The sequence below is a fragment of the Ascaphus truei genome, chromosome 6 (assembly GCF_040206685.1).
Source record: "Ascaphus truei isolate aAscTru1 chromosome 6, aAscTru1.hap1, whole genome shotgun sequence".
Classification (NCBI taxonomy): Eukaryota; Metazoa; Chordata; class Amphibia; order Anura; family Ascaphidae; genus Ascaphus; species Ascaphus truei.
The window spans coordinates 119490838-119509708 of NC_134488.1; the positions used below are offsets into that span (position 1 = coordinate 119490838).

At 46.9% G+C, this 18871-nt stretch overlaps 1 long non-coding RNA gene across 1 annotated transcript in view; it reads right to left on the reverse strand.

Annotated features, from left to right (window-relative positions):
* The window catches only part of LOC142497764 (uncharacterized), a 30411-nt gene extending 25980 nt beyond the window's left edge, over positions 1-4431 (reverse strand). The window contains exon 1 of the long non-coding RNA XR_012802317.1: positions 4351-4431. This is a non-coding gene — a long non-coding RNA (uncharacterized LOC142497764). The remainder of the gene's footprint in view (positions 1-4350) is intronic.
* Positions 4432-18871: the final 14440 nt, after the last annotated feature.

An 18871-nucleotide genomic window follows, 5' to 3' on the forward strand; every position in this document is an offset into this window, starting at 1 on the left:
TGAGAGAGAGAAAGAGAGGGTGAGTGAGAGGGTGAGAGAGAAAGAGAGGGTGAGTGAGAGGGTGAGAGAGAGAAAGAGAGGGTGAGTGAGACAGTGAGAGAGAGAAAGAGAGGGTGAGTGGAGGGTGAGAGAGAGGGTGAGAGAGAGGGTGACACATAGTAAGGCTGCGGCCAGGCAGGGAACAGGTGCGCTGGCGCTCGTGTGCTGCGCCCTGCTTGGTCGGGCAATTCGTGGCTGGCTAGGAGCGCGCTCGCATCGTCACGGAGCTGGTTCGCCCTCATTGGGCGAACCGCTCACGTGATGCGCTTGCGAGCAGCAAAATCAAATTTGCTTGCTCTGCAAGCAGCTAAGCGCCGAGCAGGCGCTTGCTCACTCTGGCCACACACATTGCCGCAATGTGTTTCATTGCGGCCAGCGTGAGCGCGCCCGCTCAGCGCCACCCTGGCCGAGGCCTAAGTGTGTGTGTGTGTGTGTGTGTGTGTGTGTGTGTGTGTGTGTGTGTGTGTGTGTGTGTGTGTGTGTGTATAGCTATGTATGATGGCTGTGTTCCTCTCTGGTGTGTGCTGCTGGGAATTAGCCAATGACAGAGCAGTAGGCAGCAGTACTACACCTCCCAGAAGCCCCGGCTACGGAAAAAGGGACATGGCATGACAACCAATGAGGGAAAAGTTTCAGAGGTCAATGAACCAGAAGCTGCAGGGAGAGAGGCAGGGGAGACACAAGGAGAGCAGAGCTGGATAGACCCTGTGGAGAGCAGCACAAGCCTGGATGCCTTCAGGCTTGATCTAGTGTCAGCCTGGGTCAGTCTGAGTCCCTGAGAGAGACTGGAGATCCATTGGAGGGAGAGGAATACCTGGTGCAGCAAGGCCCAGCACATCTGCGCCAGAAAGCGCACGGAGTGTCGATCGCTGCAGGAGGGGACCCCCAAAGGTTGCAGCTAAGGCTACGCTTATAGTGACGGCGACATGACGTCAGGCTGCGGTCGCTGGAAAAAACAAATTGAGATGACTTCCAGCGATCAAGCCATCGCTCCGTCGCGCTTACTATAAGCGCAAGCAATGGCGGCAATGCATTTGTTTTGATGCGACGTCGCATTGCTGTCGCCGCCACTATAAGTGCAGCCTAACAGTGGTATCAAAGCACCTTTGTGAAATACAGGCCTGTTACATGTTAGTGCATTAAGAACTCCAACGGTGTGCCGGCACCAGTTATATAGGTCCATATACCCAGGATTAGGTCGCCATCTTCTAACTGACACGCACTTGCGCAGCGTTATTGTTAAGTATTACAATATATGCATGCTGTATGATGTGTATAGTGATAATTTCCTGAGTATCACAGGCTTCTTAAGGCTGGGCTACCATTATATAAAAGCAGTTGTACCGTACACGCTGTGTACTTATTTCACGTCATCTGACCGAAGGCCACGTGTGGCATATTTAGTAGCAATAAAGGACTCAGGCCCCCACCTCAGCATCAGGTGTCAGTCTGGGTTCTAGAAGTAAAGAGGGGTTACATATACAATGTAGTGGGTTTGGGTTTTGAGCTTGCTAAGACTGTCTATACGTAAGAGATACTGAGGCAGAGTTAGCAAGTGCCGGTATGGGTTATCGCATTGGGAGTTAAATCGGACTTAAATAGGAGTTAAGGCCGGATTCTGTGTGCCAACCTGTACTGGCGCCTAATGAATTTGCCGCACTGTGAGGAGACATAGTGTCCATATTAGGACATCCTCGTGCGTCATGCAACACTCGATCCTTCTGGAAAAAAAAGAGACTATTCGCAGAACTCAGATGATATGTTATTGATTTAACGGCGGCAACACTTTAAAGGGAACCCCAGGCTAGATAGTGTCAGTACACATCAGACGTGCTTTAGAGCAGATATTATTACACATTGTTTGGGTGAACTTGGCACTAGGGTCATGGATAGGTTTTGATGTGGACGCGACAGTGCTACTTTTTAACATTTGTAATGAAATCTGCTTACAAAAGCAGGGTGCTACTAGAACAACATGATAATAAATAATGTGCAAAGTCCACTAATAATAATGTAAGTTATCGCATAGTAAACCCATTGTGAACCTGTATGCATATTGGCTAGTATGTGAAAGATCATAGCGTTTGGTATGTTTTTCTAAACTGCGATGGTCCCGATTGGGGCACTATTGCATGGAAACTATCATTGAAGTCAATGGGAAATTAACCATGCCCAGGTGCCCTGATCGGCACTATTTCAGTTTAATAAATGAAAAAACGTGGATGATTTCTCCATCTTCCAATGATTTGCTGTTTGCTTAGGGTGGACAAGAAAAATGATGCAGGGGAAATATAGAAAAATGCAACCCTTTTTAACGAATTCCCTTCTGTTTGCTTCCGTCTCAGCTTTTTCTACCTGGGCCGCACTGTGATGAACTATTCTGGCTTTTATAATGTTGTAAAAAAAAAAAAAAAACTGTTTGCCAAAATTGACATAATTCTGTTAAATAGAATTTTTGTCTTATGCAAACTGAGATGATAAAGGCTAGCAGAAGACAGCAAGAGGTTAATCAACGTTAAAATATAATAATACTTTTTTTTTTTTAAAGCAATGATTGTTTGAGACAGGGAACGGTAATCCCCTTGGCATTCTAACTTGGTGAACAAATCAAAAAAATATATTGCATGTGATGAAACAACAATTTCCTTTTTCTCAAGTTCACGTTCACCTTTAAAAGGTGTGCAAGCACTGGGTTTGTCTCAAGGAGTTAACATGTGCAGTGGTGGTTTGTGTGAGCTGATACTGTGTGTATCGATGATCATACAACCCAGCATACCAAAGTTCAGGGGCGGACACACAACCCTGTCATCTGCTGTCATACACTGAGCTCATTTCATTTTTGTTTAAAAAAAAAAAAAAAAGGCCTATGTGGGTACTTGTGACATAACAATTTCCGAAAATCAGGATAAAATCCCTTTCAGTCGGATTTTGTTTCTTTGATATATTTGGTGCTCTTTTCTTATCTTTTATCGGAGGCATAACTAGTTGTTTTTCGAGCCCAGGACAAGTTCCTCCAATGGTGCCCTCACCCCCAACACACACACACATTAACAAAGCAACAGACACACAGCATACATACAGGGCCTCCGACAGCTTTCCAGGAGCCCAGGACTACAGTTTCCACCGGGCGCCCCAGCCCACTCGACAGACAAGAGAGGGACCAGTGACATCTGTAAATGGTGGGCTTACCACGCTTACTGGCGGAAGAGGAAGAAACATGGGACAGACAAGAGAGGGACCAGTGACATCTGTAAATGGTGGGCTTACCGGCGGAAGAGGAAGAAACACGGGACAGACGAGAGAGGGACCAGTGACATCCGGAAATGGTGGTCTTACCACGCTTGGAAGAGGAAGAAACATGGGACAGATGGGAGAGGGACCAGTGACATCCGGAAATGGTGGTCTTACCACGCTTACCGGCGGAAGAGGAAGAAACACGGGACAGACGAGAGAGGGACCTGTGACATCCGGAAATGGTGTTCTTACCACGCTTGCTGACGGAAGAGGAAGCAGCATGGGACAGACGGGAGAGGGACCAGTGACATCCGGAAATGGTGGTCTTACCACGCTTGGAAGAGGAAGAAACATGGGACAGACGGGAGAGGGACCAGTGACATCCGGAAATGGTGGTCTTACCACGCTTGCTGACGGAAGAGGAAGCAACATGGGACAGATGGGAGAGGGACCAGTGACATCCGTAAATGGTGGTCTTACCACGCTTGGAAGAGGAAGAAACATGGGACAGACGGGAGAGGGACCAGTGACATCCGGAAACAGTGGACCTTCCACGCTTGCCGGCAGAAGAGAAAGCAACATGGGACAGACGAGCGAGGGAGCAGCAGGCCCGACATGCGGTGGGGTGGAGCCAATGTCACAAACGGCTGCCGGGGACAGGCGGGTTTGCCAGCAGAGGAGGTGGAGTCCATATCCAGCTGGTGGAGCTGTGGGGCAGTGCCAATGACGGTGTGGCTGCCGGGGTGGTGGGCCTGTCACCGTGGGAAGCCGAGCCGGTGAGAGAGCTGCTGGAGAGAGGAAAGTGCTGGCAACCCTCCCCCGAGCAACATGGCCACAGGTCAAGGGGAGTACCAACCTGCTGCAGTGCTGACTGACGGGTCAATCAATGTAGCGTCGCAACAGTCACCAGTGGGGATTTCTGCACCCCCATAAAGCTGTGCTCCAGGGCAGCTGCCTTGCTCACCCCCCCTAGTGCAGTCTGTCATTCACGATCATTTCTTTAAAGGAACAGTGCATGCAATATCCTACATTTATTTTTTTAAATAAATCAGTTCTGAAGTATTAGATAATACTTACAACATTTTCTTATTTTTAAAAAAAAAATTAAACTCTTCTACTATATATTTCTGAAAGCATTGTATGTATGTATGTTTCCCTGGTGTGTTCCCTATCCCTAGCGGCAATCTCATTGGTCCCTTTCCCCGCCCCCGCCCGCCCCCACACACCTCTCATTGGCCTCACACACTCACACCACCCCCTTGGCCCGCCCCCCACACCTCTCATTGGCCTCACACACTCACACCACCCCCTTGGCCCGCCCCCCACACCTCTCATTGGCCTCACACACTCACACCACCCCCTTGGCCCGCCCCCTCACACACTAACACCACCCCCTCACACACTGACACCACCCCCTTGGCCCGCCCCCCACACCTCTCATTTGCCTGACACACTCACACCACTGTTTCAAGGCCCCCTTGGCCCGCCCCCGCACTCCTCACCACTGCCTCACTCTCCCGGCCCTCACTGAGCTTTGGGAACGCACCTAACTCTCACTGCTCTGGGAGACGACGCTTCACAGCTCTCATCTCTGAACGCACTTAAACCCTCTCACCTCTCAACGCACTAAACCCTCACCGGCTGCTACCACCAAAAGGAATCAGGTACAGACTCTCTATATATATTGTGTAAGTACCTGAAAACCGCAGGACACAACACAACTCACCTTCAGCCTCATGCGACACACTGCGTCACCGGAAAAATAAAGCCTTCCTGTCGGCACCAAATTAATTCATACACCTTGCAACACAACACTCCAAAAACACTCCGGTGCCACACAAACCCCCCCCCCACAAACACCCCCCACAAACACCCCCCTCCCCCACAAACACCCCCCCCCCCCGACTCACCTTCAGCCTCATGCGACACACTGCTTAACCGTTAAAATAAAGCCTTCCTGTCGTAAACCCCGTTATAACGCGGTCGTGGAAAATACAAAATGGCCGCCGCATCAGCGCATCTTCACCCCTTCACCCCGCGGGACAGGAGATGGGAGGGGGGATGCCCCTCCGGTCACCGCTCCCCCCTGTCACCGCGTGACAGCCCGCGGGACAGGAGATGGGAGGGGGGATGCCCCTCCGGTCCCGGCTTCCCCCTTTCACCGCGTGACAGCCCACGGGACAGGAGATGGGAGGGGGGATGCCCCTCCGGTCACCGCTCCCCCCTGTCACTGCGTGACAGCCCGCGGGACAGGAGATGGGAGGGGGGATGCCCCTCCGGTCCCGGCTTCCCCCTTTCACCGCGTGACAGCCCGCGGGACAGGAGATGGGAGGGGGGATGCCCCTCCGGTCCCGGCTTCCCCCTTTCACCGCGTGACAGCCCGCGGGACAGGAGATGTGAGGGGGGATGCCCCTCCGGTCCCGGCTTCCCCCTGTCACCGCGTGACAGCCCGCGGGACAGGAGATGGGAGGGGGGATGCCCCTCCGGTCCCGGCTTCCCCCTTTCACCGCGGGACAGCCCGCGGGACAGGAGATGGGAGGGGGGATGCCCCTCCGGTCCCGGCTTCCCCCTGTCACCGCGTGACAGCCCGCGGGACAGGAGATGGGAGGGGGGATGCCCCTCCGGTCCCCGCTTCCCCCTGTCACCGCGTGACAGGCCGCGGGACGTGAGATGGGAGGGGGGATGCCCCTCCGGTCCCCGCTTCACCTTCTCCCCACCGTTGTCCCCGCTGCCTGCGCAGGAGGAGGGGGGGGGGCAGCGGGTGTTGGTGCTGGTGTGTGTAAGTGTGTGAGAGTGTGTGTGAGTGTCTGTGAGTGTGTGTAACTGTGTGTAAGTGTCTGTAAGTGTGTGAAAGTGTGTGTAAGTGTCTGTGACTGTGTGAAACTGTGTGTAAGTGTCTGTGACTGTGTGTGAGTGTGTGTAACTGTGTAAGTGTCTGTGAATGTGTGACAGTGAGTGTGAGTGTTTGTAAGTGTGTGAGAGTGTGTGTGAGTGTGTAAGTGTCTGTGACTGTGTGAAAGTGTTTGAAAGTGTGTGTAAGTGTGTGAGTGTGTGTGAGTGTGTGTAAGTGTGTGTAAGTGTCTGTGACTGTCATAACATTCACATGACATTAACAGTTTACAATACAACATTTACACATACTTATTCACGGTTCACATCCCGGGCAACGCCGGGTCTCTGAGCTAGTATTATATACTGAGCATCGTTTGATTTCTATAACAGGTTTTAGCCCACCTCCCCAGCAGTGTAAGAATTTTGCAACACTTTCTTGTTTGTGATCATGTGTTGCCAATATCCCCAGCATTTTTAGCTGCAAACTGTAACTGCAGATAATGTTACCTTAGTAATATAAGAATACATTGTAGCTGCTGAGTTACACTGATTGAAGGATTGATTGAAACTGAAAGGCAGCCATTACGTGGACCCTGGGAAGCAGGATCTTTGCTGGTCGATCACAGGAGAATGAATCGATAGGCAGCTTAGGTAATTAGTTTTCAATAAAGGTAATCAAAGGCTGCATACAGATGCAGCCACCAGTATGCGATCACTTGCCTGGGTAAAAACTAAGGCATCTCACAGTAAATGTCTCCGCATTTCTGTGAGATTCCTAATGGCCCATCGGATTGACACAGCAGGGGTCCCTGAAGTCCCATTCAAACAGATTAACACCGCAGGGGTCCCTTCTGTCCCATTCTGTTAATCCGATGGGCCATTAGGAATCTCACAGAAATGTTGAGACATTTACTGTGAGATGCCTTAGTTTTTACCCAGGCAAGTGATCGGATACTGGTGGCTGCATCTGTATTATAACATTCTTATTTTTAAAGTGCCATGCGGATTGCTTCTTTAAAAGGCACTAGCATATGCCACAGTGCAGCACAATGGACGTGGAACATAAAGTCACAATGTAACATGTGAAATGATTACGTTAACACTTGCGGTGTAAGAGGTAAAGAAGTTCATGCCCCAAGGAACTAAATGGAAGACGTATGGGGTGGTAACAGGGGCTGTTACAGTTGGTGGGGTTGCAGCCCTATGGCTGTCCGGCAGGTGGCATGCTCTGCCCTTGGCATAGAGAGATATGTGTCATAACGGAGGCAGGAAAAGTGGGTGTGAGGATATCAGGAAGAAGTTGGAAAGACTTTCCTGAAGAAGTTAGTTTTTAAGACACCTTTAAATGGTGGAAGAGGATATGGTGAGGCAGGAGATTGTACAGCCTGGGAAATGACTGGGATTTGGAAATGAACCTCAAGTAGAGGAGAGAATATTTGTAGGTAGGTCAGAATTATAGGGGACAGTGGCGGGTTTAAAATGTGCAGAGGGTGTTATTAACCAAGCATCCTTATGGGTTTACATATCCGAACAGGCATTAGCTCCCATTCAAGTCAAAATGAGTGTTAATACTGTTCAGGGGCGTTAAACGGTAACAGAGCTCGATGAATATGGGGGAGAGTGTCTTACAAAACTGTTTCCATGCAAACACACACACACACACACACCAAATGATGCCCCAAACATTACTGGGTTTCTCATTTCTCCCGAAATAAATTCTTGCCTCCTGACATTGTCTTATATCCAGCCAAGAAGATGAAATATTATCATCGCCCACAGGCTGCGAAAGAAAAACAGAATTTTTCAGTGTGACGGAGATTTTCCCACCCGCCCCCAGAAATCTCCCCCAGAATCTCAGCGCAGTGTTTGTCACAGGAGAGTATGTTGGAGTCCAAGGAAGGCAGAACATTCATCAGTTTGTGTTGGACAGTTTCTGCGTCTCTTTTCCTCCAGCTGTGCTCTCCTAACTCCAGCTGTGTAATGAATGATTGAAGAGAAGGATAACCAATTAGTTTGGAATTGGGTAATGAACTGAAACCTCTCCTTCTGTGGGCAGCGCTGGCAGCTCATACTGTACTAGCCACTTCTTCAAGCTATGTGTTTGTCTCCTCGCTGCTGAAATCGGTTTATGGGGTCAAGTGACCCATTCCCCACTGGCCCACTCACTCCTATGGCTGTCACCTTCACGGTTTCCTAGGGAGAATCTACATTTACACGTACAAATACAAGATTAGTCTTCTGCACATTGCTTACTGGACTGTGAGACCCACAAGCAGTCAGATTCCATTAAAAGTGTTCAATCAAGTGGCTTATTTCTCAACGTCTACCTACAGTTCCTTGCCCCAGCTCTGCGGCCAGGTGACTTTGATAAATAACCTCACCATTTTATATTCAGAATATCTTTATGGAAGCCAACTACATTGGAATTTCATTGGCAAAATAGTTCTTTATGAGCTTCCTGCAAGTAAAGTGTTATACAGTTAGATTGATTTAGTTTACCTCAATACATTTAACTGCCTAAGTACGATATATGTTAACACAGTTATACTGTAAAGTAATAGCAACACAATGACACACAATGTGTGCTGTACAGACATAGCTTGTGCTATTTCCACTATAATTTGTTTTTCTTTTGAGAGCTGCCAAGATTTTCCTTATGACACTACTGACCCACTGCTAAGCAGTCACACTGTGAAGCTATTGAAAATGGGATCCAGCAGTGCTGGATTTCCAACCTAAACAGCTTTTTTGCCTATTAATTACTGGCTTCAAAAGATGCAGAATTGGCTGCTAGATATACTTTGGGCTGCTGCTAAAAAAAACGTAGCCGTTGAGTTTGGTTACCATCACACAAACGCACCGTCGGGGAAAATTCCAAACAGGTCACTTTATACACCAGAGAAGAGAAAGTTCCAATGGAGAGGGAAAGAATAACTACTTATGCTCAGGACGGGTGGCCAAGGTGAAAGTGGTCTATAATGAGGAGTGGGGGGGGGGTTAGGGCGAGATATTAAACAGCTTTTGTATTCACAAGTCACTGCCAGAGGTTCTCAGTGTTTGTTCTCATTGTATACTTTAATGTCAGTAATTGTGTGGTTTAGAATGACCATGCCTATTTAACTCTGTTAACATATATATATATATATATATATATATATATATATATATATATATATATATAATCAAAAAATAAATAGATGATACCGTTCTGTGGCTAACGAAATGCTTTTATTTGTGCGAGCTTTCGAGATACACTGATCTCTTCTTCCGGCGATGTTACAATGAATGAAGCAAAAGGTATACTTAAAAACAGTGTCTCTTGGAATGTTATCTGTGCTGTTCCTTCCCCCGGTGTGGATGTGTTTTATGGCTAGAGGTGTCAAAAAGTTACTGTGAAAGCAAGTGAAGAAAGAGTGTGTATGTGTATCAGTGTGAATAAAAATGAATGGAGAGTATGAATTATTCACACTGATACACATACACACTCTTTCTTCACTTGCTTTCACAGTAACCTTTTGACACCTCTAGCCATAAAACACATCCACACCGGGGGAAGGAACAGCACAGATAACATTCCAAGAGACACTGTTTTTAAGTATACCTTTTGCTTCATTCATTGTAACATCGCCGGAAGAAGAGATCAGTGTATCTCGAAAGCTCGCACAAATAAAAGCATTTCGTTAGCCACAGAACGGTATTATCTATTTATTTTTTGATTATTGAAGCTCGGCTAACACGGTACTGATACCTCTACATGTGTATATATATATATATATATATATATATATAAATATATATATATATATATATAGGTATTAAGTTATGGTGGGTGAAAAAGGCAACAAGAAACCTCCACCGTATTACATATAGCAAATAAAAAAATGTCATTTCCCAGAATCCCTTGCTGCAGTAAAAGCACTGTATGCTGGGGATAATGGTGAAATGCAGGGTTGTAGACCTGCCTAAGACATGTGAATGTGCTCACAAGTGATCTTTTGATAGATATATATATATGAGTTTTAAAAGTTTTTGAGGACCACCACTAAAGTCTTGGAATTTACATTTTGTGCACCACATCACTGTTATTCTAGCTCTATACTTTAAGAGTTGGCCTTCTGCTGTATCTCAGAACCTCCGCTAATATGGGAGGTGATTACACACCCGGTGTTTACACTGATAACGATTGCCCTGGCCTGCATCACTCCAGGCTGGAGTGCCAGGACTATCTCTCCTGTCAACTGAAGAACTAAACATGAGAGTGGGAGTTCAGAGTTCCTGTTCTATTAAACGTGGCTTTCTTCTCTGGAGAAATCCATCTTTAATATGTGATCCAATTAAAGGCACAGGAAGGCTGATGTGCATTAAAATTCATTAAATCTTTGAGAACATTACACACCTGTCCATGATCTTCTATGAAGGAGAAATTCATGTGGTTGCTATAATAAATATTTTTTTAACATAGGTATGATGCTGTAACGAGTGCTCAGCAGAAACAGGACGGGGCCGCGAGGCTGAGGTGGGGATATTGGTAAACACGACCCTACAGCCGCGTAAACGCGGCCGGAGTGCAGAGTGAAGGTCGTGTAGCCGGGTCAGGGTAGGAGAGGTCAGAATGGTCGTGATACTCGCCGTGGGCTAGGATTGGAGAAGTCGGGTGGTCGTTGTGCGTAGCCGGGGTCCAGGGGTAGAGAAGGCGGGAGTCCAAATGCAAGCCGAGGTCAAGGGTCAGAGAAGGCAGAGGTCCAGCTACAAGCTGAGGTCAAAATGTACAAGAGAGCAAGACAGAATGCACAGAGCAACAGCAGGGCAGCATGATGCTTGAGGCTAGCACTACGTAACAAACAAAGTTTATGCTCAGCCAATTTGCTTGAGGCAAAGCTGAGCATATAAGGATCAGGTAGCCAATGAGAGGGCAGCACAAGGCTATGAGCAATGAATCATTAGACATAGGCTGTCCACTGATAGGCAGGGGCGGGGTGTATCGCAGGTGTGGAGTAGCGGATGGTATTAACCCCTTGCATGCCTGTGTTAGTGGGGCGCCGGCGTGTACTATCAGTGCCAGGAACGTCCACCGCAACGTCACGGACCGCGTCGCGAGGACGGGACCGAAGTCCAATCCTCACAGAAGCAGGGGGTCTCCGGAGCTGAACCCATTAATTTCCGCTCCGGGGGACCCCTGCTTCCCGAGATACAGACCTCCATTGGGAGTGCCGGTATCTCAGCAAAGTTTAAAGCTCCCCCATCACTCGGGACAGTAGGAAGCTGGACCTGATGACGTCACGGCTTCCTATTGGCCCGCAGGGCACGGGGACATTGAAACTCCGCCATTGCATGAACCTTGCTAGCCGAGCTGCTACCGGCACCCCCTACGGAGGTGTGTCTGGAAGCCGGGGGCCCCCGGAGCTGAAATTAGCGGGGTTCATCTCCGGAGACCCCCTGCTTCAATCCAATGTTTAAAAGAACATTTGCAAAACAAAATCGCCTTCTTGGATTGCCTTCAACTGGTGTTCAAGATCATGGCAGCACTGACCTCATAGACTAGTACTGCTCCAGAGCATGTAGTAATGAATCTCAACGCACCGCAGCCTTTTGGTGTCATACATTACTACGTACACATGGTTGCCTCCAGACAAGTAAATGGAGACATCCCGATTCATTTGTTGTAAATGTTGTTTTATACAGGTTACGGTGTACGTAGGCTTTTTCATATATGGACGGTTACAGTTTAAAAGAAAAAATGTGAAACCCCACGTCAGTGTCGCCCGGTGTGTGACCTTGGGCAAGTCGCTGTATGTCCTTGTGCCTCAATATCTCACATTGCCAAAACCGCAAGGGAAGGAAAAACAAGTGCTGGGCACGAGATGAAGCAAAACTGGATCTATGTGATGAGTTGCTTGTCCACCCCCCAACACTGGAGGGGGGAACATATGCTAAAAAAATAATTAAAAAGGAGTATCCTTAAACCAAAATAAAATCTATTGCCGCGGGTTCAGCAGTTTCTCTGTCTGTTGCCCTTGTGTGGGATCTTGTTGAGTGATTTGGCTGTTTCATGGTTTCCTCTGTTTAAGCCGTTCTCCGTTTGATGTTCTGATTAAAGCTCGCGATCTGATGCGTGCTGCGCCCCCGTCTTATGCAATCCTAGTTTTTTTGCTCTGAATGTATCCGTTGGCTGCGCCTCCTCTTTCCTCCTATCCAGATCTGGCACCAAGAATGATAAAACAAGTAACTATTTTTAGTTTTGGGACCATCAAGCTCGTCTGCTTTTATACAGCAGAGGTATATCAAATATTATCCTTTATTTGTTTATTTTTGTTTCTGCTGGTAATTGTATACTACCAAACTTACCCAAACAGATGTGGGAGGGTAATCCTTAGAGAAGGGGTGGAAAACTCTAGTCCTCAAGGGCCACCAACAGGTCAAGTTTTAAGGATAGCCCTGCTTCAGCACAGGTTGCCACTGATTTCAGAACTCACCAGCCCTTTTTCTCCCCTGTACCCAATTTTCCAACTCTATCTGCCCATGAAATCTCTGTGAATTTACTGTATAACCTCTGTTCATTTAATGTAACCATGTATCTGTCATCATAACTCTGTGCCCAGGACATACGTGAAAACGAGAGGTAACTCTCAATGTATTACTTCCTGGTAAAACATTTGATTAAATAACTAAATCAATCTGTTTGCCATTGTCGGGATCGGTATTATCAGTCAGCTGCTGACACCTGTCTTTTCAGGCTGTAGCTGTCACTTGATCCAACTTGCATACTTGTGCCATAAAAAAGATGAACACCTGAACAGAAGTTCTAATTAGGAACTTTACGAGAGCCTGTACTGTACTATTTCTTTAGAAATGGGGGAAAGGGGAGATAACTCTCGCATCAGCTTAATAAATTCTATGTGAAGTGTAGTAACACGGTGCAATAGAGAAACTGCGAATACCTTTAGTACACAGAAAATAAAAACGATTCCCTGTAGAATGCACTCAGTGAAACTGTGTGTAATTGTTTGAAATCGAAAACCCTTTATTAGAGAAAATATCAAAATAGTAGTAGATTGGTATAATGAAATCTATGGCCCATCATTAGGACACACACTAGATCTAGATTTAATGCAGAAAATTGACTGCAATGATTAATAGTGAATCCGCCCGGTAATTAAGTTTTACCTATCTGGTGGAACATTTAAATATCGCTATAGATTTGTATCAGAATAAACTCCAAGTTCACTATGAGGATTTGGAGCACAAAAAAATAACCCCTTTAATAGCCAATAGTTGAAGCCATATAGAGGATGTAATCACTAAAATATACACTGCATTAAAATCTTTTGAAAGTGCATACATAGAAAGTCAAGACTATGCATGATCATGACACTTTTGTTGGTTCAGAGAAGGGATGATCCCCAAGGTCTAGATGAGGGTTGGTCAGTCTGTAATTATATCACCTAATATAGCCTCAGGGATCTATTCATCCCATCTAGCATTTTGTCAGTGTAACAGTTTAGATGTTAATATTCCTGGACTCCCTAGGCTGGAACCAATGGGAACTAGTATAGTGGTCTGGGAGATAGTCACTGAGGAATCCTGTGGTCCTATCCCTCACCACTGCCTTTGTTGAGCCGACAGTTTGAGTTCCTGGGTGTAGAGATGTTGCAAGAGCCCTATTTAGGCAATGTGATTCTCCGTCAGCTGTAATAGTAAGCTAGGGTAACCCTTGGGCCTTCAGAACACTCGGCTAGGGGTGCGTAAACTTTTCGCTGTAATCACTAATAAAACGACACAGTGGTTTCTAGACCTAGATTTAATGTAGAGTCTGACTCTACTGGCATACAGGTTATAATCAGGGTTGCCACCACTCCGGGTTTGATCCGGGGACTATGGGTTTCGCTAACCAATCTCTGGGCTACGGGTTTACACTTTAAATCTCCGGGGCGGGGTGTGCAAGCTGGGGGCCAAACTTGGGAGCAGCAGTGGGAGGACAGAGGACCGTCAGAGCGGCGCAGGGCGGCAGTTGGAGTTGGATGGCGGGAGCAAAGCAGGGGGGTGGCCAGGGAGGAGCGCGCCCGAGCGGTCTTCACTGACTTCTCGGGTGGTATCTCCCCCTGCATGCTCCCGTTAAAATGGCTCCGCGACAACGGGACGTCACGGCACCATGCTGCGTCACATTGCCGTGACAATGGGGCACTGTACGTGCCACGTAACTATGACAACGTGACATCTCATGGCGCCGTGACGCCACGTTGTCATGGCAACACAACGCCATTTGACATCACGGAGCCATTTTGACGGGAGCGTGCAGGAGGAGTTGCCGCCAGTTGATGCTGCCACCGGACAAGGTAAGACATGTAAACACATAAATAAAAAACGTTTAAAAAAAAAAAAAAGTCTCTGGGTTATTATTCAGCAGAAATTGGCAACCCTGGTTATAATGGTAGCAGCTATAAATGTTGAAGTACCTAGCTATTCTTTTAGGGGCTCTGTCCTTGGAGAAGAAACTTGGAGGACCGGGTGTGCACAGCTGCACTCAATTTCTTAAATACACTGCACAGTAATCATTTGTAGTCAAGGATAAGACAAACTTTCACTCATAGTAACCATCTAACATCTTCTACAGCATCTGTAAGGCTGGGGCCATAGAGGGGGTAGCAGGGCTGAGGCGCGCTGACGCTGAGGCTCGCCTGCTGAAATCTGCGCGATTTCATGCCCATGCAGGCGAGCCAGCGGGCGTGATCGGGAGGCGGGGGGAGACTGAGGGAGGCGGGGCAGTGACGTCGCTGGGCCAATCGCCCGCGACGCACCGACGTCAACGTCACGGCGCCGACATCACGGCGCCGTGACGTTGACGCTACTCCGCGCTGATTGGATGTTTTCAGCCGACAGCACTCTCAAAAACAGTTTGGCTGTCGGCTGAAAAATCCAGCGCCTCAGCACGCCTGCGGACGCTCGCGTGAGCCCAGTCTAAAGACATCCTCATGGAGGATGCAGGGGCTCAGCGCGGAGCGTCCGCACGGCTCAGCACGGACGTGCCTTCTATGGACTCAGCCTAATCTGTGCTTGATCGCTGCTCGCTCAGGTACTGAGTACTATAAATGAGGTACTATAAATTGTCCATACTTGTGTTCTGGTGCCATCTGCTGGTTTAGATAATCTTCTGGAGAGTAATGTATCAATAAAATGATGTTAAAGGTGTGGTTCCACCTGCAGTGTTGTTTTTTTTCTTCTTTTTCTTATAAGTGGGAAGCAGGGGGTCTCTGGAGCTGAATCGCGTGAATTTCAGCACTTTCAGCTATTTACCTTCGTAGGTGCTGCCGGTAGAATCCCCAGGTTGGGGGAACAATAAGAAAGTTTAAATGTCTCACGGCATGGGAGCCATTACGTTGGCCCATTAAAAAGCCATTAAAACCTACAATAAATGTAAAAGTTTACTTATATAAAGGGTTGTGACGACCTTAAAAATAGCCACTAACTAACCAATTTGAAGTTTTCATTCTTTTACTGTATGTACACCAATTTTGCTGTGAATCGTACATTGGAGCAGTAATTTCTCACATCTCCCGAGGCTAGCACTATCTATCATAAACACTTTTACTATAGAATGTCATGTATTCCTGTGTGCAGTATAACCTATTTATTATTAAATCTAGATAATTTATATTCATGTAATCCCTGTGCCCAAATTACACAATTAGGTAAACCCTTCCCAATTATCTGATCAAAAAACCCCCCAAAAAACTACTAAAATCTGTTACCAGCACTACTCTCCTTACTAAAATTGTTCACCATTACTGCACTCCTTACTAAAATCTGACCCCAGCACTGCACTAAGTCCTTACACATCTAAACATTTTACTGGCTTCTCCACGCTGCCTTGTTTTATTGTTTGGATACACTTATATGAATATACTGGATTAAGTGAATGGCTCAGTGGCTAAAGGCACTGAAAACACCAACTCTGAATGTGTTTGAAACCTGGTTCAAATATCAGTATCAACTCCCTGGCTAAGTCACTTTAGGCACTAAAATTAGATTGGATGTTCGCTGGGGAAGGGACTCATCGTGCCTTCAGAAATGATATGTACAGTAGGATGCTGTATACATGGCGAGTGCTATATAAGAATTAATATATATTACACATTATAACCCCAGGTCCTTATTTGTTTTGCAGTGGAGATGGAGGGTTGGTCAGCGCACGGGATTTCGCTCAAAAGATGAAATGAGAAGATAAGGAACACGTAATCAGTGTTTAGGTAGCCAAACAGTATACATTGATAAAAGTTGTCTCATAAAATATAAAATAAAAATTCTTAACAAAATTCTTAAAAATCTTAAATAAAATTCTGTGGTAAATTGATCAATTTGTGAGCAGATCTAAGATTGGGGGTAAGTGGAATAAAAAGGGTTGGTGTGAGCGGGTGATTAGCAGGCTTTTGTATAGCCTGCTGTCTGTCAGAAGTTTGAATGGGATAGTTGTGCTGGTTTGCAGAATCTAATAGGCAGTCTTTCTTTAGCAGAGTGCTGCCAGAAGCAATGGATAGCTTCCTCACCCTCCCAGTGGAGGCAGTATGCAAGTGGCTTATCTCCCGGGTGCCCAAATTAGAAGAAAAAGGGCCGAACACGGTGAGTAAGCAAAATAGGATTTATTAAGTGCAAAAACAGCAAAAAACAAGATAACACTCACGATACAGCTTAGGCAACAGCCCAGCATCAGCCCGATCGTCCGGCCCTGCTCCTTACCAGTGTGCCTCCCGTGATCGCATCCGATGGCGGGACCGGAAGAGGGCTTACCGGATGTCAGCAGGCTGGCTGGGTCCTTCAGTAAATGGGCTCCGGCAGGGAACTACGCGTTTCGCAGTGATGCTTGACGAAGCATCACTGCGAAACGCGTAGTTCCCTGCCGGAGCCCATTTACTGAAGGACCCAGCCAGCCTGCTGACATCCGGTAAGCCCTCCTCTTCCGGTCCCGCCATCGGATGCGATCACGGGAGGCACACTGGTAAGGAGCAGGGCCGGACGATCGGGCTGATGCTGGGCTGTTGCCTAAGCTGTATCGTGAGTGTTATCTTGTTTTTTGCTGTTTTTGCACTTAATAAATCCTATTTTGCTTACTCACCGTGTTCGGCCCTTTTTCTTCTAATTTGGGCACCCGGGAGATAAGCCACTTGCATACTGCCTCCACTGGGAGGGTGAGGAAGCTATCCATTGCTTCTGGCAGCACTCTGCTAAAGAAAGACTGCCTATTAGATTCTGCAAACCAGCACAACTATCCCATTCAAACTTCTGACAGACAGCAGGCTATACAAAAGCCTGCTAATCACCCGCTCACACCAACCCTTTTTATTCCACTTACCCCCAATCTTAGATCTGCTCACAAATTGATCAATTTACCACAGAATTTTATTTAAGATTTTTAAGAATTTTTTTAAGAATTTTTATTTTATATTTTATGAGACAACTTTTATCAATGTATACTGTTTGGCTACCTAAACACTGATTACGTGTTCCTTATCTTCTCATTTCATCTTTTGAGCGAAATCCCGTGCGCTGACCAACCCTCCATCTCCACTGCAACTACAAGAAGATTCCGGGCTTTATCTTCTCTACAGGTCCAGCTGCAGAAAACAACAAGGGCAAGTATACACTACCCTTCATTTGGTTACACATTTCAACTTAGGTAGCATCACAAGCCTAAAAAAACAAGGGAGCGCCCCAGCCTCTTTTCTTTTTGCCTTATTTGTTTTGTACAGCAGTTTTAATCATGTCTGTTGTGCTTCTTATCTTTATTTTGTAGCCCAAGTTCAAACATTTGCATTCCCTGAAATCATGGCGATTGAACAGTGGTTGGCCCACTTCCTCTATTTTATCCTCATCCTACTCACATATGGCCTTCTAAATTACTAGCATGTCGTGTTAACAGAATACGTTTGATATATAGACCCTCTCTGTATCAGCAGGAGCATTAAGAGTGGGAAAACCTGACATTTAGATTTAATGCGTGTGTGCATTTAATGATTGTAATGAAATACACAATAATGCCATATATTTGCAAGATACGTTTGCATTAATGTTCTGTTGCAAAAACTTTCAATGCATCACATCTTTACATCATTCATACTGTGGTAAGAATGAAATTACCAGTGCCTCTCTCAAAATATGAATGTATTGGTCATTATTCCAGGAGCCAGTAATTTCTGGAAATATAAAAATAAATTACATCAACAGAACCACTCCAAATATTGTCCCGTTCGATTAACGTTAATTTACAATTGTACAGCAAATAAAAAATATCACTTCTGAGCACATTCACAGATCTCACACAGGCCTGCAACCCTGATTTTCACCATTATCTCTTAGGCTGAGTCCATAGAAGGCACGTCTGTGCTGAGCCGTGCGGACGCTGCGCGCTGAGCCCCTGCATCCTCCATGAGGATGTCTTTAGAGGGGGCTCACGCGAGCGTCCGCAGGCGTGCTGAGGCGCTTGATTTTTCAGCCGGCAGCCAAACTTTTTCAGAGCGCTGTCAGCTAAAAACATCCAATCAGCGCGGAGCAGTGTCAACGTCACTTCGCCGTGACGTTGACGTCAGTGCGTCGCGGGCGATTGCCCCAGCGACGTCACTGCTCAGTCTCCCCCCGCCTCCCGATCGCACCCGCTGGCTCGCCTGCATGGGCATGAAATCGCGCAGATTTCAGCAGGCGAGCCTCAGCGTCAGCGCGGCTCCGAACTGCTCACCCCTCTATGGCCCCAGCCTTAAGCATACAGTGCTTCCACTGC